Genomic DNA, 23,856 nt, shown 5'->3' with positions numbered 1-23,856 from the left:
ATTTTAGTGGAGTTGTCCTCTTAGAACGCTTCTCAGCACAGATCTACGTCTGTACCTCTGCAGAGGTGGGTAGTAACACGCTACTTTTAATGGGTTACATTTACTTCAGTAACTTTTTGGAAAAAAAACAAATGTATACTGTCTGTTAATATACAGAGTAAACACATTTGATCAAATAAAGAGTACGTTTTAAAATGTAACTGTATATTTTGTCTCTCTATATGTTATTTTAATCAAGTAATGATTTATCAAAAAGTAAATTTACCACATTCAGCATGAAATAAAACATTGCAGGAGTGAAGGAAGCAGTAAACTCCCAGCTCGTACGTCTTCCCCGTGGTGGATTGTGGGAAATTGTCATCGAGTGTACTTGAAATATATGCTTGAAATTAGAGTGCATTGTGGGTAAGAATGAGTGAACAAAAGTAGGGAATGAGTGGCGCACTTGAAACAGTGCACTATATAGTGGATAGGGGGCGGTTTCAGACACAGCAAGTGTTCCACGACTGGCGTTGGTGCCCTACGTAGGCTGCATTCACAGAGCGGTGGTACTGCTGTACAGAAATAATGATCTAAATATTTACGACACGAAAACCTTAAACTACACTGAAATAAGAATCCACACAGGACTTTAAAAGCTATGAAATAGCTAAAGTAGGCATTAATAAAGCATGATCTTGCTTTGGTTTATATTTCAGCATTATATATAATGTCTTTGAGGGACATTTTCATGTTTTCACCGTAATAATTACTAGAATGGTTTCCAAACCTCTTCTTATGGATCCAAATCTGACAAGAGCCCTTAAAGGGACAGTTCACCCAAAAATTACAATTCTCATTATTTACTCATCCTCATGCCACCCCAGATGTATGACTTTCTTTCTTCTATTGAACTCAAATTTAGATTTTTAGAAGAATTTCTCAGATCTGTAGGTCCATAAGTGAATGGGAGGCAACATTTTAAAGTTAACAAAAGAAAATTCTAATAAGGCAGCATAAAAGTAATCTTTAAGACTCTAGTGGTTAAATCAGTATCTTCAAGAAGTGATGTGATAAGTGTGGGTGAGAAACAGATCACCTTCACATTCTTCTTGTGTTTTTGGTGATTCAAATTCTTCATGCATATCGCCCCCAGCTGGGCAGGCAAAAAAAAAAAAAAGACAAATATTGATCGATTTCTCACCCACACCTATCATATCACTTCTGAAGACATTAATTTATCTACTGGAGCCTTATGGATTACTTTTATGCTCCCTTTATGTGCTTTTGGGAGCATAAAAATTTTGGCCTACAGAGCTAAAATATTTTTCTAAAAATCTGAATTTGTGTTCATCAGATGAAAGTCACACACATCTGGGATAGCATGAGGGTTATTTGAGTTATTGATGAGAGAATTTTCATTTTTGGGTGAACTATCCCTTTAAAAAGTGATAGCTCAGCCATAATTTATGTCATCATTTCCCTACCCTCATGTTGTTCCAAACCCGTGTGACCCTTTGTATTATGTGGAACACAAAATATGCAAGACTGACAGTCTCGGTCACCATTCACTTTCAAAATATGTAGAAAAAACATTCAATTAAAGTAAATAGTGACTCAGGCTAACATTCTGTTTAAAATCTCCTTATTGTGTGTTGCATAGAAGTCATAAGGGTTTGGAAAAACATGATGGGGAATGATGACAGAATATCCATTAAGAAGAATAATAATTCTGTAATACATTAAATGTGGTACGTTAAATTCGTAATACATACGAATGTGGTAAAAAACGCATGTGATTACATCATATTTGAGGTGTAAACGCTAATCTGTTCTGAATGCGTCCCGGACAGCAGTAAGCGCCACCCCTCACCTGTCAATCAACTGCTTTGTTGAAACAAGTGTTTAAACTTTGCCGGTTATGAGCAGCTTTACAAGGAAATAACCATCCGAACTGAACATCTGAAAAAGCATACACATAAACAAGCACGAGAATTTCACAGATTAGAAGCACGAATGTGTGAAACTCCTGTAATGCAGGTAAAGCACTCAAATAATGGATAATTCTGCTCGAGATGTTGCGTTTGTGCTTCGATTACATTTCAACTACATCTGGGAGAAACAGCGTCCCAGTTTTGTTAACACTTTCCTTTATTTTCATGCAGTGGCACACATAGTGGATGATGTATTTTGTCATTAAATCAGAGACCCTCCCCACAAAATCTGAACACAAGTGGTCTCAGAAGATGCATTTAGTGACCAGGTGTAAACGGTGATGTGTCTTACCTAACAACATGTGATCAGATCACCAGAGACGCATCTTTACACCAGGTGTAAATGAGCTCCATGTCATACACGGTCGTGCTTATCTGTCCTCCAAAGCAATGCCATAATCAGATTACTGACAAACAATACATGATTAATCGGCTGCTGGTCCAAAATTAGCCCTCTGTGCCTACCCACACAAACACACACAGAAAAAACAGATACGAACATGCACAAGGTCACACGTTGTTCAAACACCTTTCTAATTGAACTTCTCCTCCACTAACATAGGAAGACACGAACATTAATATGAGCAAAAGCTCAGCACTCAATGAGATGAACTGTTTACATCAGATTGTGCTTCGTTTCAACCCTTTTAACAATCCCCACCCCTCAGAATCAATCAATCTATCTACTACTTTGTTTTAGAAGCATCATTTTCCCACATCCACCGCAGGTGTGGGCAATTGGCATTGCCAATGTGCAGCTGAATATGCGTCATGTACTTTCTTGCGTTACCATGGCGGGAACAACCCTCAGTACTCAAGGGGGCTCGAGTTAGCTTCAAACTTCTGTGATGTTAAACTGTACGTGTTTTATTCAATAAAGTTGCTATAAATATATTGAGTCTTCAAACTGTTGCTCCGCCATGACAGTAGTTGGCTTGAAAGGGAAAAGCACCCCTTGTGGCAACATTGAGGATGCAATGCATACTTGTTTTGTGTTATGAATTGTGGTTTGACACATTTTGGAACACAACTTCGCACAAAGTCGAGCTTGCGTAGCTAGAAGCGTCTGCGATAATGTGCTTGTGTACGTTAAGTTTGAGCCTTAACCGGTGGCTGTGTGGTGCTATCAAAATTAGGGATGCACTGACACGATCCGATTCAGATACCGGAAATCTCAGTAGCGGCCAATACCAATCCGATGCCAGTGTTGTTTTTTGCATAATCAGTTTAGAATATCTTTACAATATTGTGTGGAAATAATTGTGTGTGCTCTTTAATATGTAAAGAAACACAAACCTTTAACTACACATTATTTCAATAAAAAATTCTATTATTTAGATTTATAAATTCTAAACAAATCCTAATGATGACAATAATAATAAACTGTTTTTAATATTATTATTATTTACTTCTAATTTTAAATACAACAGTAATATATTTAAATTGTGCACTTTTTAAACCCTCACGCTTTTATTTTGACATTGTGAACTCTCCAGGAAGTCCTGTATGTGTCTCTTTGTAGGCAAGTTCACAGCAGTTTAATTCACTTCTTATCAAATTCTGATCAAATGCACCTCCGGCACGGTTCTAAATGCATATTATAAGTGAACTGAACTAATGAGCATCTACATCTGAGATGTTGTTCGTGAGTAGGGCTCAAATACCGCTGTGAAGGCTAAAAATAGCCGCGCGTGCATCACCAGCCTGTGAGTGAGTTTGTGTCAACAGATCCGCATCATTCACTGACTGGTGCTGCACATACTGTAGATTTACTTATTAAACACAGTCTTTTGTGATTCACAGAGCTATCACACGTCTTCAAGTGGCTTTGAATAAAATGCACGATTCATATGAACTAGCTTTAATGGTGTTTTTATTTATTTTTTGTCATTTTTGGAGCTTGACAGTAACGAACATGACTAACATGGAGTATCCATCTAAAAGCGTCAGTATCGGAGCCGATACCAATCCAGATATCAGATCGGTGCATCCCTAAATCAAAACATTGTTTTTATTTTTATTTTCGAACATGGAAATACATTTCGAACGGGGTGTGTCTGAAAACAGTCAGTATATCCTCAATTCCGTTTGGCGACACTGGTGTTGCATAACTTACTAACTTAAATAAAAAAGTGAGCTTTATATATGGATAATCCGTGGAATCGGTCAAAACGTTTTTATATGCAGTTTAAAAAAAAATCTGTGTTGTATGTGTGTGCGGCTCCCTCACTCCACCAAGCTTTCAAATTCCACCAGTTTTCTAGTTATGTTTCCCTATAACTTCTAATACCATAATCATTCTGCTTCTGACTGGAACATAAGTTATCCCAAAAAGGCGTAATGCCCAATAGGGAGTCCAGAGGCTGTTCTGTTTGAAGGGAGAAGAAGCTTTTAGGCCCTTTCACACCAAATCTGCCAACAAAGAGGCTATTCACACGGAAACCACAACGAATACAAATGAAAAACCATTTCATCACTGTACAGTAGGTGGCGCTGTTCTACAAACATATTTATTGTGGTTCACTGAATGGACCTCCCAGCTGTCAATGTAAAAGATTCAAATATTTAAAGCTGTTAAGGAATTAATTTACCTAATTTGGAAAAACGTTCCATGTTTTTGAAGCAGTTTGAAGAATACAGAATCTGTTGTTTTATTTGTACGAGTGTGACGAGTAATGGTATTGTCTAATGTGACAAGCTGTCGTAAATCTCTGAAAGCATTTCAATGACATCGGGGCAAATATAGTATTGCCCTTTCAATGTGCACATGATCCAAGTTAGTGTCAGGATTTTCTTGCCGTTTTGAAATGAAAGAGTTTGATTGCATCTGTTGACAGCTCCATCCACCGTCCATTCAAACCATTTCTTTAAACTGACCTGCAAAAACAAGCCATTCAGAAATCATCACCACCCACGTTTACACATCAGCACCTATTCAGTATATGGTCACTTGGCCTGTCCTTATGAATAACAAGACTTAAGGCCAAAGTATACTTTAACGCAAAAGGTTAGCGTCTGCGTACAGTCGAACACTTACCTTTGAAAGTCAACTTCATTTGACTCTGCACGCATGCACAGATGGTTGGCACATGTGCTCTACGACTTCAGTGAGATACTGGAGCATAGACCCATAAAGATGTCTTCATACTTCTTCAGATTCAAATGCAGGTATTTCCTGACCTCCTCACAGACGCGCTCTTGACGTGCACATCAATTGTCATTATTTCCACCTTCTCCTGTTGTTTACCGGTGATTACATCATCTTTAAGTGCTTCTTTGTGACAACAACAGCTCAACGGTAAGTGTTGACACCTTTTGGACCCATTAATTAGTGCAAAATAATTCCAGGTGCAATTCTGCACGTTCAAAGTACGCCAAGCATTCGCATCTGACCGAAGCATACTTTGGGCTTTAAAAGGAACGGTAGCAAAAACAGCCTGTTTTGTACCAGCTATAACTACGTTTCCATATAAGAAAAAAGTTTTAGCGCATCAAAATAAAGTTGATGGAAACGCACATTAAATGGCTAAAATGTCACAAATGTGCCCATAACTATGTCGATACATCAAATGTTGCGTAATAAATGGTTAGGAAACACTTCGTGTCGATAAAATTGGCATTAATGCAAAAACGTAGTGTCACATGACAGAGTTTGCCTCAATCGTTAGCCTGTGTTACCATGATATACCGGTATATAGAGCCGATCTGCAAACGTGACACTTCCAGAAGTGCAACACAAATATCTTGTGCACGTTGAAAAAATAAACGGCCACTGTTTGTGATTAATTTAAAATCGCAGTGTCCATCCGTTTATTTAATAAAGTTGCTTTTCCACATCATTCAAAAAGATAGACAGCAGTCACAGAATTAGCCCACAAAACATATCATTTCGGTGCACAAATATGTTTTAAATTCAAAAGAAATACACTATACTAGGTGAAAAGATTCAGCGTGCTTTTTTTTTAACACTTAAATTATTGTTTAGTTTTACATTTGCAAAAATGCCGTCAAAATCCACTATATTAAATGAAATAAATTACGAATAACTAACACGAATAAAGCTCAAACATAAATGAGCTTTACCCGGTCCTGTAGAAGTAAAAAGTCGACTGAATGACGTTCTCAGAATGTTCTAGACTTTTCTCAAGACTAGAAACTATCAGAACTATTGGTCCAATGTGGAGTTCACTTTCAGAAAACAAGCTTTTGAACATGATGCGGGACATGATGCAGATGTCATGGCGATACTTTTGATTAGATGATTGTTCAAAATAGCCTATTGAATATCAGGAATGTATCATATGTAAACACTGATATTACACCGCATCAGTTTTCTTTCTTTAATATCTGTGCACACATCATATACACATCGATGGATGATCCTGATACTAAGACCGAAAGTTTCCCCCAATACTTGGTGCAGGTTGCCAGCTTGAACAGGGCCATGAAGATCTGCTTTTGGGTCGTAACCGTTGACAACCTGTGATAGGTGCAACATCAGGACCAATATTACAGTCCTATCAGAAGAGCAACGGCTCCCTTTTGATTGCAATTCCTCTTCTTATTGCATTTATTTGTGAAATTAAAGTGATAGTAAACTGGCTAATTTTAATCAATTGTCTCAATAATCTCCCCATTTTACCAAAACATCTGGGAGGCGAATTAGCGATAAACACATTTCTGTATGGAAACGGCTTCAGGACAGATTTCTGTTACGATAAACCAGGCATTTTTTAAGGCATGACGTCATCACGCACACCATTTTTATCGATAAAAGGCCATTAGAATGGAAACGGGCAGAAGGCGGCAAATGTCGCATTTTCACTTTGTCGATAACAAAATAGCACGAAAGGTGGATGGAAACTAGGCTATTGAGAATGAGTGTGGAAAATCATCTTGGAAAACGAAATTATGACTAACATTAACTATAAGTGGTATGGATCAGTGGTCAATTTTCATAATTGACTGTCATGGAAATTACCGATCAATTAATCCTAAACGTTAATAACGCAAAGTGCACATGGAGGACTTAAATAATATGTGCATTTTTTAAATATCATTCAAATTAATACACTTAAATTTGGGACATCTGGGTGGCGAATGAGCGATAAACACACATTTCTGGCATTATTGCAATTATTGGCATTATTAGCAATTATTGGAATTGTCTCCTTAAAATATTAATAGTTCAGTGTATTTTAATACATTTAGGCAGTGTTTAGTATGAATGTCAATTTTTTAATTACTGCTAATGAATTACTGTTAGTAATAACTTGTAAAACAGATAAATAACTCATTTACATATTTGAATTCATTAAAACTTCACGTTGTGGATCGTGGGATATTTCAGACCTTTGGACATATTTTTTTACATTTGAAATGAAATCATAACACGCTGCGTAAAACACAGCAGCCTACATAACATACACGCGTGTGTGGTGATGATGATATGTCAGCTGAATGTGCCTTTCCGGCGATCACTGACGTAATTGTAGGTTGGGATGAAACAAGGCGATTTTGCTTGTTTCATGTTGTACTTAAACACGCTATGGAAGTATATGCAGAAACAATCATGTTGATTTACAGAGAAACGCTCCATCACCGATTACATTGAGCCCGCTTCATCTTCATCTGCTCTTCTTCTCTGACACTCTGACAAGACATGATTTGCAGTGCCATGCGCCCTCTAGGGGCCGATGACTGTATAGACGGCCTTATCAAAGTCTGCTGGCATTGCTACTGAATGCATTTGTCCTGAAATTAATTAATCGGCGTTCGATTAGCTTTACCGACCAAATTATTAACAATGATTATATCGATTATAATCATAAGTGGACTCGGGAAAACACGAAATGCTACTAAACTGTAGAATATGGCCTCTTTAACGACTAAAAAAAAAGCTGATTTCAACCTCATTCCAGACATTCATAGATGAATAACTAGGAGGTACAGTCATTTGTTTTTACATGTTTGATGATGTACTGAATGAGTGGCACTACGTGAGTGGTTTTTGACTGCAGAAACAGATCCGGCACCACCTGCTACACCTCCAACAATCTGTTCCGTCTTACCCAGCAGTGTCTGTGGGCTAGTAACTCTCACGACTCCCTTAGTCACCCACACCAAACGCTTTGTAACCCACCTAAAGTACTGCCAACGTGCATTGGCCAGAGATCATGCTGTGTGTGTGTGTGTGTGTGTGTGTGTGTGTGATTTAAGCAGTCGTATTTGGAAAGTAGTCAGTTCCTGAATTATTTGGCTGATGGGTTGAACAACGTGCATGTTCATTGGAGCTTAAGGCTCCAGCCTGATGAGTCACCCCTCAACAAGATCAGCGTGTATCATTCTGTTCCCGTCGCTGGTCCAGATTTCGGCCTTTGTCTCATTGTTTTCCATTTATCTTATCCAACCTCCAGAGTTCTCTCTCTTCTCGGCCAACTCTTTTTTTCAGTTCTGCCCATTAAATGTATAGTGCCCTGACTAATGCTCTCTCTCAGTTTTGTTCAAGGACTATGGGCTGTTTTAGTGTGTCGTGAGAAGTCGGAAAAAACACATCATAAAAAAAGATGCCAAAAAATACACCACACCAAACTCTGACTCTCTTCACAAAAACAAGCACACATTCTCTCAATCCATTCAAAACACATTCTCGAACCGTTTTGCACTCTGATATGAAAACAAACTCAAATCACACATTTTCTAGATATGGTGGCTGTGTAAGATCATGCAAATATTATCATACAGATAATGTCCACGAGCAGATTTTCCCATTTCCCAAATCGGAATGTGCTCTTTGGCACGGAACAAAATAGTCTATAATAGTCTGCAATCTTGGCCAAATCATGCCGGGGCTGTTTTTCCCTCATCCCAATGCAATTTGGACAATGCCAGACACCCAGCGTGGAGTTACAGAATGCCACTACATAAAAGATCAGTGTGAATGTGAATGCATGTGTGTGTGTGGGTGAACATGGAACAAGGCCAGCGGAAGAATGCTGGGAATAGAATAGAGAGGGAGGAATACTTAGAGAAGAAAATGAGAATGATGAAATGCAGTGAGCAAAGTGAGGAGAGGACTAAGTTATATTGAGAGTGGGTGCGTGAGATTGAAAAAGATTGATAAGAGGGAGGATGAACAGCGTGAGTATGTGTGTGTGGGATCAAGACGAGACCTTTTCTTGCATAACTTCTTCATAACGAACCAGTCATGCTGCTCTCATTCTGTTCATGCATCCAAGGCGGTAACTTCTGACACAGGGAGAAAGGACCCCACAGAACAGTATTGCAGAGAATTAGAGATGGAGCCAGTTTACACTTTTCATAACGGACTTCAACTCTAATAAGTTTGGCAAAATTTACTGAAACACAAAATCTGGGCCACAAAACGTTAATCCCTCCTCTGAGTGACACAGAAATAAACCTCTTCTATTGTCATTTCATGCTGATAAACTCTGGGCCTCCCAGGGAGACAACACATGGTCGAGTGTACAGGAAACACACTGCATAAAACAACATTAAAGAAAAAGCTGGAAAAAGTTGCCAGAATCGCTCACAGTTTCCCGCCCCCAAGAATAAATCTTTACCAAGCCTTTATGACTTAACAAATAAGCATTTCTTCTACATGAAACTTGAAAAACAATGTACAGTCTGCAATTAGCAACATGTATCGACTCTCTGCAGACCACTGAAAAAAGGTCCATCTAGAGCAGGGGTACTCAAATAATAATAATAATAATAATTCTTCCTTACATTTATATAGCGCTTTTCTAGGCACTCAAAGTGCTTTACATAGCCATAGGGATGATGATGTGACGGCAGCCATAGTGCGCCAGAACGCCCACCACACACACACCACACACCAGCTATTGGTGGGGAGGAGAGAGTAGAGTGATGTAGCCAATTCAGGGATGGTGTTTAATACAAGGCCATGTTAGATAGAGGCCAATGGGGGGAATTTGGCCAGGACACAGGGGTTATACCCCTACTCTTTACAAGAAGTGTCCTGGGATTTTTAATGACCACAGAGAGTCAGGACCTCAGTTTAACATCTCATCCGAAGGACGGTGCCTTTTTACAGTATAGTGTCCCCGTCACTATACTGGGGCGTTAGGACCCACACACAGACCATAGGGTGAGCACTCCCTGCTGGCCTCCCTAATACCACTTCCAGCAGCAAACTTGGTTTTCCCCAGGAGGTCTCCCATCCAGGTACTGGCCAGGCTCAACCCTGCTTCGCTTTAGTGGGCAACCAGTTAAGAGCTGCAGGGTGATATAGGTGGATTCGGACCAAAAGGACAATTCAATCTGGACCGAGAAGTGATTGTGTAAGCATACGCGCATATGCGCGGAGCAGAAATAAAGTGTGCTAATACTATTTCTCTCTAGAGCGGGAATAAAGCTCATTCAGAGCTACGTGCTTTAATCCCGCTCCACGCACATAGTCTCCCTAGATATGAGGCGCCGCATAAAGCTTACTGTAGAGGCGCAGGCATGGTTATTTTAACAGTAACGGAGACACCGCTACAGATACTTGCATTGTTCACTTAAACACACTGCAGAAAACTAAAATGAAGTGACGTGTCTGATGTGCGATTCAGACGGTTCAGCCAAGTCAGGTTTGAGTCAGGACTAGAGATGGCATTCATCAATAATTTGGCATTGAGTAATTAATGAGAAAGAGACGTTGTAAAATATATTTTTTTAGTCAAAAAGCCATTTAAAAAAGAAAAACAAGATTCTAATTACATCCAAAACAAGCTTATATCATGTCCTGTGTTCTTTTGTTGAAAAAATTTGAACAAGCAATGCGTGAAAACCAAAAAGTATAGAACGAAAGCCTTTAAGCTCACGCAAAGCAAAGAAAAAGTAACCGCTAATAAAGTAGACTGAACAAGCATATCCACATGATCATTGTGCACTATACTCATTTGTAAACACCAGTTTAAGGGTGCGTTCACACTTCGTCCAGACCAAAAAAAATTATACATTTAGTCCTGGTTCGCTTATGCTGAGTTTACACTATACGATTTTAAGCCCGATTTTCGCTCGCCGACAAAAGCCTGACATCGTAGGCAAATCGGAGCTCACTCCCGTGAGCGTTGATCGCGATGTACGAATTATCAAAGATGCGATTTGAGAGAAGTGTCGACGCGTCGCCGATGTCAGCGAGATACCTGGAATATTAAATATCTGGACCGGTCTGCAACTTCAAATCGTGCAATGTGAAATATGTTTTGACTGAACACAACTGCAGCGTTGAGCTACAGCCAATGAGAGAGATGGGGCACGGGAAGTCCGGATGTACCTGCAACAGAACATCAACTAGCATGCAGTATCAAGAAAGTCTCAATGGACCGACGAAATGGAGGAAATATTAGTGGAACATTGGCAGGAGCACCAGCGACTATTAATTCCTCTGAACTCACAACTGGGTGGAGAAAGAGAAGAGTTGGAGAGAAATTCTCTTGGGCAGTCAGGTCAGCAAATCGGTAGATTTTACAGTATGAGGTACTTTTTCATATTGTAACCAATAAAATATATGATTAAAAACCATACACATATAACATGATCATGCATTTGTTTTGGTATCTCATATCACTTCTCGCGTGTACTCTGTTGTGAAAGTCATTTGGAGTCCGGGCATAGCTGTCGGGGATTCGTCAATAGTGAAATGTTTTGTAATGCGTTCACCCCTGTCGCCGATTCCTCGTGTAATTTGAAAATGCCACGACTTCAGTGACAAGACAGACAGATGTGAAGTATGAATGGTACCACGATACAACGTCTTTGAAAGTCGTGTAATGTGTAGGCATTAGCATTCACACTGGCATTTTTAACACCAAACCTAACGATACAAAACCAAAGGCATCAGGAAAAATTCACAACCTGTTTGGACAGCTTTTATGACGTATATTTTCTGACGGAACTTGCCAATCATCCAAAACAATGCTGGCTGCTGGGTGAAGCGCACTTGTTATATTTATATATGGTGGTATTTTTACCAGCTGAGAACAAAGAATTAATAAAATGTGTAAAGGAGTCAAAACAGCGGCAGGAATTCCTCCGTTGTACACACAAATGAAGATATGCTGCAAGGACGGCTGACGGCGGTTCCGACACCTGTACCGAACTGTAATGGGTAACATAGCTCCTATGATGAGAAGAACCAGGTATGCTCGAGATCAGTATTAGGCACATTACTTCCTGTTTTTGGTCCGTTTAGACGTCTTTGCTCCATGTTGCGTTCATATATCAATCGAACCACACCAGAGTTCGTCTGGAAGTGGACCGAGTCTCACTATTCAGGCGGTCTCGGTCCGCTTGTTTGGTGCGCACAAAAGTTCGGATGGCAGCGTTCACACTTGTTCAAATGAACCGCACTAGAGGTCGTTTTAATCAAACCAAACCTGCCAAATGTGAACACACCCTAAATGATTGAACATTCCTCCGCTAGCGTTGCAGGGATTACGTTGCAACAGGGACTCTGCTTTATGACGAGCTGCACGTATATGAGAGTAAAGTGTACACCGCTTATCCACTTTAAATATTTGAGCAATTTTATGTTATTTACTAAATTAAATTGTGTGATATATCGGCATTGTATCGGCCACCCTGCTCTCTGGACATGTTCAGTTTGATCCTACAATTCTTAAAACAACAATGATGGACATTGTGTTTAATTTTATATCATGCCCTCAAATACTACTACTAAAAGAATCCGGATCGTTACAGGGGTAACAGAGGTTACAGGGACACACAGGGAATCTACCCGACACAAGAAAACAAAGAAGCTTTCCTCAGATTACCAAACCAGATTTCACTACAATGCTTGGCTCAGACCAAAAGCAAAACAAAAGCTTTTGTAGCTATAGCCTACAACTACTGCTGAACACAAATGAGTTATGGCATTGCTCAGACCACAGAGAATCACAGCCAGCTAGGGAAGAGTGTCTTAGTAAACACACTTGATATGGGATGACGGGCCTAAAATGGGGAGGCTTCTAGTTTCATAAACACCGGGACATCAAATCCCTGATGCATAGCCTACACACTATATTCAGTGGTTTCATATATTCCAAATCTGATTATTCTATACATCGTTATATGCCTATTTATTGCTTGTCAAACAAAAAAAAAAAAGCAGACTAAGCATTACCCACGACGAGCGGGACTGCCCGGACTGTCTGACTCTTTCTCCTGAATTAATTCAATTTCCTACATAACCACTGAAGTGTCTGAATGCTAATAATAAACCTGTGCCAATGCACCAAAAGACCAAGGATTGATGAAAAACACGCATCTCCACTTTTGGCAGTTTTGACTTTTTTTCCACAGACGAAAAACGCCGAATGACCTCTTCCTACGGTTTGAATTGTGCATCAAAATGACCAATGTATAGATGTTTAATCAGGCTGTTTAAGAAGTATCTCAATTGGCCTTGAGAAGTGTCCATCAAAACCGTGCTTGTCCCTCCCTTATGAAGCATGTCAACTAATTTACCACAGCTGTCCGGCTGAAGTGTAGTGAAGGGATTGCCTACATCACGCTGGCTCTTGTGATTTCCCCTCACAACCAAAGCCCTTCACGCATGCACAGTGTCAGGTGGCATTAAAAAGTACACTGTACCAGCCATATCCGGTTGCCAGATTTCCATCTTCAGCACTGTAATCATTAATCAGATGTACATCATGGTCCAGAATTCCAGGCAGCTCCTGAAACAGCACATAGACAGGATTGGCCAATCACGGTCATTTATTATTACTGGATGAGGATTTTAAAAATGCTTTTATAGATTCTGCAGAGGCAGATTTCCATTCACAGGAATGAATCATTGCAGAGATCAGTTTTTATTAAAAATAACGATCCAGTGTAAAAATGTCTCCAATTAGATAAAACGTTCAACATTTTAAACACAGATGAGTGGAGGATTTGGTTTGAGACGTCAAGCGCCCCCTTGAGGAAAGAAATCTTTGGGTCTCATAAACACAGTCAGTGGCGGACAACATTTGCAATGAGTTCAAGTAACACTTTATTTATTCCTTTTTGTATGTTTTAAAAGTAAAATCGCCATAATTAAAATGTTTTATATATTTATGTAAAACAAAGTACACACACACAAAAAAAAAAATCAAATGTAGCCTTACCGTACGTTCACACCAGAGGCGGCGAGAGCGTCAAATTGACCGGAAGTCATTCATTTTCAATGACAGCCAGCGTCTCTCGGCGGCGAGAAGCGGCGCGGCTTGGGGTGCGTGGGCGTCAGATGGAAGTTCAAGTGCAGTCAACATTATGGTAATGAGCTGTGACGCTGTTCGGCGGCAACCTATTGGAATATAGAAGTGCTCCGCTAGCGAAGTCTAGAGAACACAACGTGTAAACTTTGGTTCCCATCAAACATTCGTTCCAAAGATAAAATGGAGGAGAAACTGATTATTGCCGTGACGGGTTTCCCTGTAATATATGACCAAGACCACAATTATTATTACAAATGTATTTTATTTTGATAACAAACAACTATAATTTTAATTACTTTCTGCCATCGATCGATTTCTTATTTTTCATATTTTAAAGAGTTCATGAGGATATACGCTACTTGTGATAGGTCGGCAAAAAGTAAACGGTCGACATGTCTGGATGTTTAAATTACGGCCCCTTTAAATATAGTTCACAAAACAAAGCATTCTGAACAAACGTTGCCGCCTATTTCAACTACGTCAGAGCGTCCACGAGCGTCCTCGAGCGTCGAAGGCAGGGCAGCCAGAGCGAATTTTGACGCTCTCGCCGCTTCTGGTGTGAACGTACAGTTAGTGACAATTTTCATTTCAATGTATTTAGAAATAAAAAAAAATTTCGTGACATGACGATGATAGAAAATGCAGTTAATCTGTTCGATCAGATTATTGGGGGGATGAACAATCTACACCAAGGTACATCATGTTAAGTAAATGCCTACAGTCATGTTTACATTCGCTTTAAATTAAATATAATTTCTACTTTGACTATGGTCCATTTAGTTATCTCCTGATTGAAATGTTAATAATGAACATGGGGGCATTAGCTCCAGAGATGCCTCGTCCAATAACGGCATGTGTTTTCATACTGATGTTAAAAATGGTGACACTACAAGTGCAATACCAGTTCAACTATTGTTTGTGTGCATGTTTGTATTTAATGAGATTCTCATGTGGCGTGTGTTGAGAGGATAAGCAGTATTATGACATTATGCCATTGCGGCCATTCCACAACACCTCTCAGTCTTTCCTGATCTCTCTTCTTCTATTGTGCCCGTTCAGGGTTTAATTCCTCCACATAACTACCCGTGACTGCATTTCACACACCAATTTCCATCACATTTTACACAAACAAATGCAAACATTCCTACATAACCTCTGCTCTGCAATCAATACATCTGTTACATAGCTTGAAGGTGAGCATTCAACCTTGTGACTTCACAAAACAAAGGCATTTCTGCAGTTTGAGTGCGGGAATGAATTTAAGTGTTCATGTCTGAGCAGGTCCATGGAAAAAAGTTGTCTCTCTTTTTCTTCTGTACTGGGATTGCTATCTGACACACTACGCAAGCCATAGATATATACCAACTGGAAATCTAGACTTCTGCCTTAAAGTGATTTGGAGATAAAAGAAAAGGATTCCATTCACACAAGTGAGGAGGCGGACAGAATTACACCTGACCGACTAGAGGCCAGCAGGACAGGGCCTAAATATATACTAAATATATTTCTGTGTTCAGGAATGCTGAGCCAATGTAAACACCACATTCATATCTGTAGTTCAGGCCAACAACATGCATTATGTATAAAGGTAGAAACCACGGGACCCATTTTTAAAATCGGGCAGTCTATGGCTATGCAAGTTGCTTTTAAGATGAAAACAGCATTGCTCTGGATGAAATGGCAAGAGTATCAATACTACCACACTTGAGTCTGACCACTAATCTAGTGTCCATACTGACAAGATATATCAATAAGAATGAATCATTTATCAGCATTAATTGTTAACCTGACAGCAAACCATGGTATAATCAATAATATACTGCACCAGGGACCCAATCATGGCTCCTATCCAATCACAAATACTCAAATCCAAGAGCTCACAGCTCTGACTGATCTGTTGCGTCACAAGATATGCTAAATGTGATGCAGTCTCAACGGGAATAGGTCTCCAACCATGATGGATTAACTTTGTGTTGACATTCAGGACAAATGATGGGGACTGCCCTGGGGGCATCATTTGTGCCGTGCCACTGCTGTTCTTCTGCACCATTAAAATCAATGGGTGACATGTGCTATTTCCAAGTGTTCCTCGGGACCATCCGTGCCAGCTAACAGCCAATCGACAATATCACACGAGAATAACTGGCAGCATGCATGCTGATGGAAACCAGCTTCTCTAAAGGGATAGTGCACCCAATAATGAAAATGATCTCATTATTTACTCACCCTTATTTACAGTTTCTTCTGCAGAAAACAAATGTAGTTCCTTGTAGGTCCAGTGTTTCCCATTAGTTACATAGACTGTAGCAGCCCGCCAGTCTAATTCGTCCCACCGCAGTTTCATAATGAACCGAAAATATCTGTACACTTCTAACAACATAAAAGATCTCTAATGTTGTGTTTTGCACCATTGCATCTCTCACTCCGAGTCAGAGCATCTCTTAATCATTTTATAATTCACTAGAGCTCTAGTAACAGCTGTGCCCTGTTTGATTGACAGGTGGCGTATGTTCAGCACATACACAAAACGTTGCGCTAACGCGCACCTGAACGGTCAATTACATTTCAAAATTCCGCCAAAATGCCAGTCCTGGTGAGGTATTCATATGAACAATGAGAGTGATGTCTAAAGTGAACATAAACAGGATTTGTATAAAAATATCGGACTTCCAATATAACTTACCACGCACAACATAAAGCGAGAACCTCCAATCGTGACCACGAGGAGGTTACCCCATGTGAATCTACCCTCCTTAGCAACCAGGCCAATTTGGTTGCTTAGGAAACCTGGCTGGAGTCACTCAGCATGCCCTGGATTTGAACTCACAACTCCAGGGGTCATAGCAATTTTGTTATTAAGATAATGTATAGCCTTTATTGTACATGGTTGATCTTGCTGCAATAACATGATGAAAAAGTTGATCTTATTCCATAGAAGTGCGAGCACCCCTGCTGGAAACAGTGGAGGAGGAGGCTTTTCTTTATTTGACTACTATACGTACCATAAAATAATTACCATATGACAAGAGTCTTCTCGCCTACTCAAGTGTTGTTTACATTTCTGTAGCAGAGAATTGAGTTGATTGCATAGGTACACTATTAGGTTAGGCATCGGTCGTAATTTTAGGAAACATGTAACCTGACATGTTACTTGAGCATGTAACTTAAATGTCCTTTTTTCTCTCCGGACAAGTGAAAAACCAATTTACTTGTCCGGAGAACAAGCACATGTCAGTGCTTAATGTCAAGCCCTGATGTAACGCTAGGCTATTAGTAATGTTAACTGATCAAGTTGAAGTAACGCTAACGATTTATAGTAAAAAAGGACTAAAATATTGATCGGTTTCTCACCCACACCTGTCATGATCACATCTGAAGACATTGATTTAGCCACTGGAGTCAAATGGATTACTTTAATGTGCTTTTTGTTCTGGTCACCATTCACTTGCATTGTATGGACCTACAGAGCTGAGATATTCTTCTAAAAATCTTTGTTGGTGTTCTACAGAAGAAAGAAATTCTCATCTGGGATGGCATGAGGGAATTTTCATTTTTAGGTGAAATATCCTTTAAAGCAACAGCCTAAACATATATATAAAGCAATGCAACATAGTATACTGATATCATACAAAAAACATAAAAACATTTAAATGTTGACATGCGTTTTTGGTACGTTTTTCCACTGCATGTTCCCGGTGAGCATGCACACTGATTGGATCAGACCACACAATAAGAATCTGGAGAGGACAAAGTGCTAAGTTAATGAAGACCAACTTTGGATTGTGATATGTCAGGACCGTAGTTGTGAAATCGCTGAATATCGTGTTCTTTTGAGGTTATGTGAGAAACCAAATGATATCGGCTACTAATACAGAAGATTGATCATGATGTCCGATTTGTCTTAAAGTGCTGGCAAAAGCTGAGGGGGTGATTGTAAGGTTGTTGTCAACTGATGCCAAGATAAACACTGGCAACCAAAAGTTTGGAATAATGTACAGATTTTGCTCTTATGGAAAGAAATTGGTACTTATACCAAAGTGGCATTCAACTGATCACAATGTATCGTCAGGACAATAATAACATGAAAAATTACTATTACAATTTGAAAAAAAAAAAAAAATCTGAATTTCAAGATTCCTCGTAAAAAAATCCTCCATGTGCAGCATAGACAGCTTTGCAGATCTTTGGCATTCTAGCGGTCAGTTTGTCCAGATACTCCGGTGATCTTTCACCCCACACTTCCTCCAGCACTTGCCATAGATGTGTCTGTCTTGTCGGGCACTTCTCACACACCTTACAGTCTAACTGATCCCACAAAAGCTCAATGGGGTTCAGATCCATAACACTCTTTTCCAATTATCTGTTGTCCAATGTCTGTGTTTCTTTGCCCACTCGAACCTTTTCTTTTTGTTTTTCTGTTTAAAAAGTGTCTTTTTCTTTGCCATTCTTCCCATAAGGCCTCCTGAGTCTTCTCTTTACTGTTGCACATGAAACTGGTGTTGAGCGGGTAGAATTCAATGAAGCTGTCAGCGGAGGACATGTGAGGCGTCTATTTCTCAAACTAGAGACTCTGATGTACTTATCCTCTTGTTTAGTTGCACATCTGGTCTTCCACATCTCTTTCTGTTCTTGTTAGAGTCAGTTGTGCTTTATCTTTGAAGACTGTAGTGACACCTTTGGATGAAATCTGCAGGTTTTTGGCAGTTTCAAGCATTGTATCGCCTTCATTCCTCAAAACAATGATTGACTGATGAGTTTCTAGAGAAAGCCTTAAGACATGTCAGTCTATTACATACTGTGACAACTCAAAAACACAAAGACAATGTTAAGCTTAATTTAACAAACCAAACATCTTTCAGCTGTGTTTGATATAATGGCAAGTGATTTTCTAGTATCAAATGATCAGTTTATCATGATTTCTCAAGGATGAGGTGTTGGACTGATGCTGCTGTCCAGATTTGATCAAAAATGACTTTTTTTAAATAGTGATGGTGCTGTTATTTTACATCAGTAATGTCCTGAATATACTTTGTGATCAGCTGAATGCCACTTTGGTGAATTAAAGTACCAATTTTCTTCCCAAACAGCAAAATCTGTACATTAATCCAAACTTTTGACTACCAAGTGTATGTATGAATTAGATTGCAAGTCTATGAGAACATGATATACATCTCCCAATCCCATAAAATGTACACTGTACATTCTCTGGAACGAGAAAAATATGGATGGTAGACTTCTTGTTGTTGTCATATACTAATATTACCACATGCATTTCATCTCATAATATAACTATAACACATGCAATACAAGCCAACACACATTAGAAAGTGTGCAGTTGAGCCTGCAGCACTCAAGATTGTTTGTACGATTGTCGGTGTGTATATGTGGCAAATCGTGTCTCGCCTGGCACGTCAACATCCTACTGTTGCATGTAAACAGAAGTCATGATCACTTTCACCTGCAGCAGTTATGAACCGACCGACACACGTTATGTGACTGGAACCATGCACATAAATGCATACAAGACCAGTGCCGAAGCATTTAACCTTGTAAATGCACCCTAAAATCTCACTTAGGTGCAGACGAGACATCTTGACCAAAGTAGGCCACGATATTGTATGCATATGTTCGCATTCATACACACACACACACACACACACACACACACACACACACACACACACACACACACACACACACACACACACACAAATTCCCCCATAAGCTGTTCATGCACACACGGTGTACTCGTGCATTTTGCATAAACGCCAGTGCCAGTTTAGTTAAACCAGTCCTTGTTTATGGTATCATAATGTTACAATGAACAAAGAGTCCAGTGGCCGTATGTACTCACCCTGATCTCGGTTCAGCATCCTGCTTCTCCCAGATCCCAGTCCTGCGCTTCGGCTTCGCTCCCCCGATTTTCTAATCTCTGACGAAACAGTCACATTCCAGCCCAATCGCTCCAATCCAACCTACTAACATGAGCTCTGTTCGGAATAAAGCACTTGTTTGTCCTGACAAGCTCGCGGATCCCACGACTCCCAGTCGGTCGCCTTTTCGTCGATCGCGAGTGCAGCCAATCAGTCCGTGCGACGTTTATTGCGTTGCGCTCGTGAACAGTCCTCGCGCGCCACTGTTAATGCTCAAAAATGACACATGCCGTGTTGCTTGACAATGACTGCATTGGGGGTGCCAGTCACTAATCAAACAAATCCCGAAAAACACATATAAATACTGTTGTTACCTAGTCATGGGTCTGGGCGGACCGTATTGGCCCGAGCAGGCGGGGTCATGAGAGATGTAGGACACGCGACTGCTACTAGTGGAGAATTGTGTATTAGAAGATAGTACACAAATATTTACAAGTATTACAAATATATATTTGACTTATAATTATATATTACAATTTGTTAGTGTTTGGCGTATTATCTTACCTACTGAAACAATGCAGAGTAAATAAATAATCTAAGGATTTTTTATTCACTGCTTGGATTGCTTTATTAAAAAGTATCAATATAAGTTACAGGCAATATCATTAAGCTATCTGTGAGACTATTGGCAGTCGTTAATCAACCATTATCTTCCTACTCAAACATTTCAGCACTACATTCCAACAGGCTAACAGATGGAGGAAAATAGTGACGTGGGCACTTGAAGTATTCCCCTTCTTGCCTCCTAGTGGTCGAAAAGTTCATGGCACCTAAAAGTATAGTACTATGATGACGCGTTTCCGCCTTATTTTGCAGCGTAAATCTCGCAAACTTTTATATGATAATTTTTTTTTTTTAATATTGAGTATAATTTTATAACATTATGCTTTGTGTTATATTACCCTGGAATTAGTTTAAAAAAAAAATTACCACAGCTGTTAGGGAGTGACAGTAAATTTGGCATCTTCTCCCATCTGTCTTTTTAACCAGCATCATCATCCTGATCATAACTACCAATTATTTATTTATTTTCAGGATTTTAACCCGTTAAATGCCAGTTTGTTTGTTTAATGTCACTGTTGTTTTTAATGAACACAAAACATGTATTATTGTCCATAAACTAAATGCTAAAGGGGGATTTTGTGGGCAATCTGGGATATGTCATTGATTAGCAACAACATTGATGCATTATTATTTTTATTTTCAGGATTTCAACCCTTTAAATGCCAGTTTGCTTACATAATGCCACTTTTGTTTTTACACACACACACACACACACACACACACACACACACACACACACACACACACACACACACACACACACACACACACACACACACAATTGTATCTGCATCATTTATTCAGTTGTCCTGCAGGTCTCTATAATACAGTGAACAGAAAATAGGAAAAAAGCTTGTATTTGCTCCACAGGCTAAACATAAGAAAAATGGCGCCATCTGGTGGAACATTTTAATTTTTTAATTGTGAATCCAGGGCTCCGGAATGAAAGCATAATATCATAGAATTCATGATTTTATGCTTTAATGTCACTGGGGTCAAATATTGCAGTTTTATGGGCTTCAATGGGGACATTTTTGTCCTGAAGGTCCTGAGTGTAAATATTGTGTGTACACAGTGACAGTGTGTTATAGATGTATTATAGGAACTGAGGTTGAATATATTTTAAAAGTTTTTTAAATATATCTGATATTTTGACATTTGTATGAAATGGCACATTTAGTTAATGTTAAATGCAGTAACCATACTTGATATTCATGAAGCAAAAATTCAAGATCTTTATAAAAATACTTTTACATGACAAAACATGTTTAAAATCTTTTGAAATGAATGATTAAGCAGTGTTCACTGTAATAAAAACATATTTGATATGATGGATACACCACTTGACCTTTCGAAGTCACTATCAGAAAATGCTGCAGATGTTTCTTTACTATTCTTGCGATCCTGTCTGTGGATTCTGTATGTTCAGGAATACTGTCAAGCTCATTTCCATCATTCTCCACATGATGACGCCACAGTCCTTCCACAAAACCATCAGAAACGAATCCAAGAGAGAAAATACAATTTGAGATTTAGGATTCAAATATCACATGCGTATCTATCAATCAACTTGAGAAAAACGTAATCTCATTTGTTTTGTGATGAAGCCTGTATGTAATATACCATAACTTGACCTGCTCACGGCTGCTAAGATCACTGGTGACGTAAATAAAGCTTTTCTTTGCATCAACAGAGGGCTTCATAAATGTACGACAAAGTCGCCGACCATCTTTTATTTTCGGAACCTGATCTGAATCAGGAAAGAAGAGACATTTGCAAGTGACATGTAAATGTTGTGCAAATTAAACCCGCCCTGCGTGAAACAGCAAAACCCTTCCCTGTGATCCCGTTTATATCGCCTGGTTGATTTCAAAACGTTACCGCTTACGGTCGCGGATATTCTTTTAAAAACAACTCTTTATAAGATCTCAGAAGATCTTTTGCATCTAAAGCCTTGGAGGCCCAAACTAAAACATTTGACCATGGCATTTGACCACGCCCCTCGGTCAATATTAGACCTGCTCTAAAGGGCGGCAGGTGCGCGGACAGAGATCAGCACCTTTACAGCTGCAGGAACAGGAGAGGGGGCTATAAAAACCCCTTGACTTTCTCCGGAGTGCTTCACTGGACCTCCAGGAACGGAAAGGAGCATGTCTGCTGGGACTCTCCATTATGGCTGTGGAACTGCAATGGTGAGCCAGACAGGTAAAATAAATGAGCGCCTTTAATGCACCTTAGGGCAATGCATTGGGGGGAAATGTACTTTAACTGTTGTTGAACGATTGCTACTGACATAATGCAGCATATTGAATATGCATATCTATTTAAAAAAAAATGTGAATCCTTTCTGACTCCCAGGCATGCATGTGAAGGCTGGGAACACCTCTGGGGTACTAATTTTGCTACAGCACTTTTGGAGTTCCCCACAATGCACCCTGCAGAACATGGATGAATAAAACTGCACTTGCTCTACGTTGAGCCACACGCACAATGCATGTGGATACAGTTTTGTTCGTTCGGCTCGCGTTAAGCAAGTGCAGAACTTCAGCGCCAACTTTTGGACCATCTTTGGATTTGGAGCATCCCAGGCACAACTTTAACACTTGGTAGAGAAAGCATGTAGTATGTATTGCATCTGAAAGAAAATCGCACAAAAAATGTGTGTTGATCATTGAGATACCACTATGAGAACTGCTAATAATGTTGAAGTTTGAATGAGAAATAAGAGCCCAAGCCGCATGGAGCTCATACAGGTGAATTGGTAGTTCTAGCTACTGGTCAGACTTCTGGAATTGTCATTGAGATTTACAATGTCACCTGTTGTTCTACAATGTTTAGCAGAAAAAAGGAGATCCACTTCCTGTCTTCTGCGCTGGTTTTAAACCCCCTTGACGCTTCTTTCATGTCTCCTGCAAGAAACTGCAATACAGATGTCATCGAATGTAATGTCAAAGCAAAATAAAACTGTTCTTATGTTAACTTCTCGTTGTTTGAGTTATCACATCTAAGCCAGCACAGGCATATGGTTGCTATGGAAACCTAGGAGTCAATGGAGAGTTTGAAGCAGAGGGGGGTAATGGGTAATCGCTAATAGGTAACAAGTAAAACATTAACTAGATGAGCCTGGACTCTCTCTTACCTCTCCATCAGCAT

At 39.5% G+C, this 23,856-nt stretch overlaps 1 protein-coding gene across 1 annotated transcript in view; it reads right to left on the bottom strand.

Annotated features, from left to right (window-relative positions):
* LOC127654140 (transmembrane protein 198-B) overlaps positions 1-20,506 on the bottom strand; it is a 33,164-nt gene extending 12,658 nt beyond the window's left edge. Inside the window, exon 1 of the mRNA XM_052141165.1 lies at positions 20,061-20,506. The gene's annotated coding sequence lies outside the window, so the exon portion shown is untranslated. The remainder of the gene's footprint in view (positions 1-20,060) is intronic.
* Between the last annotated feature and the right edge of the window lie 3,350 nt (positions 20,507-23,856).

This window comes from Xyrauchen texanus, chromosome 13 (assembly GCF_025860055.1).
Source record: "Xyrauchen texanus isolate HMW12.3.18 chromosome 13, RBS_HiC_50CHRs, whole genome shotgun sequence".
NCBI classification, from domain to species: domain Eukaryota; kingdom Metazoa; phylum Chordata; class Actinopteri; order Cypriniformes; family Catostomidae; genus Xyrauchen; species Xyrauchen texanus.
Note: the sequence above shows the minus strand (reverse complement) of the source record. Positions and strands in the feature narration are given on the sequence as shown.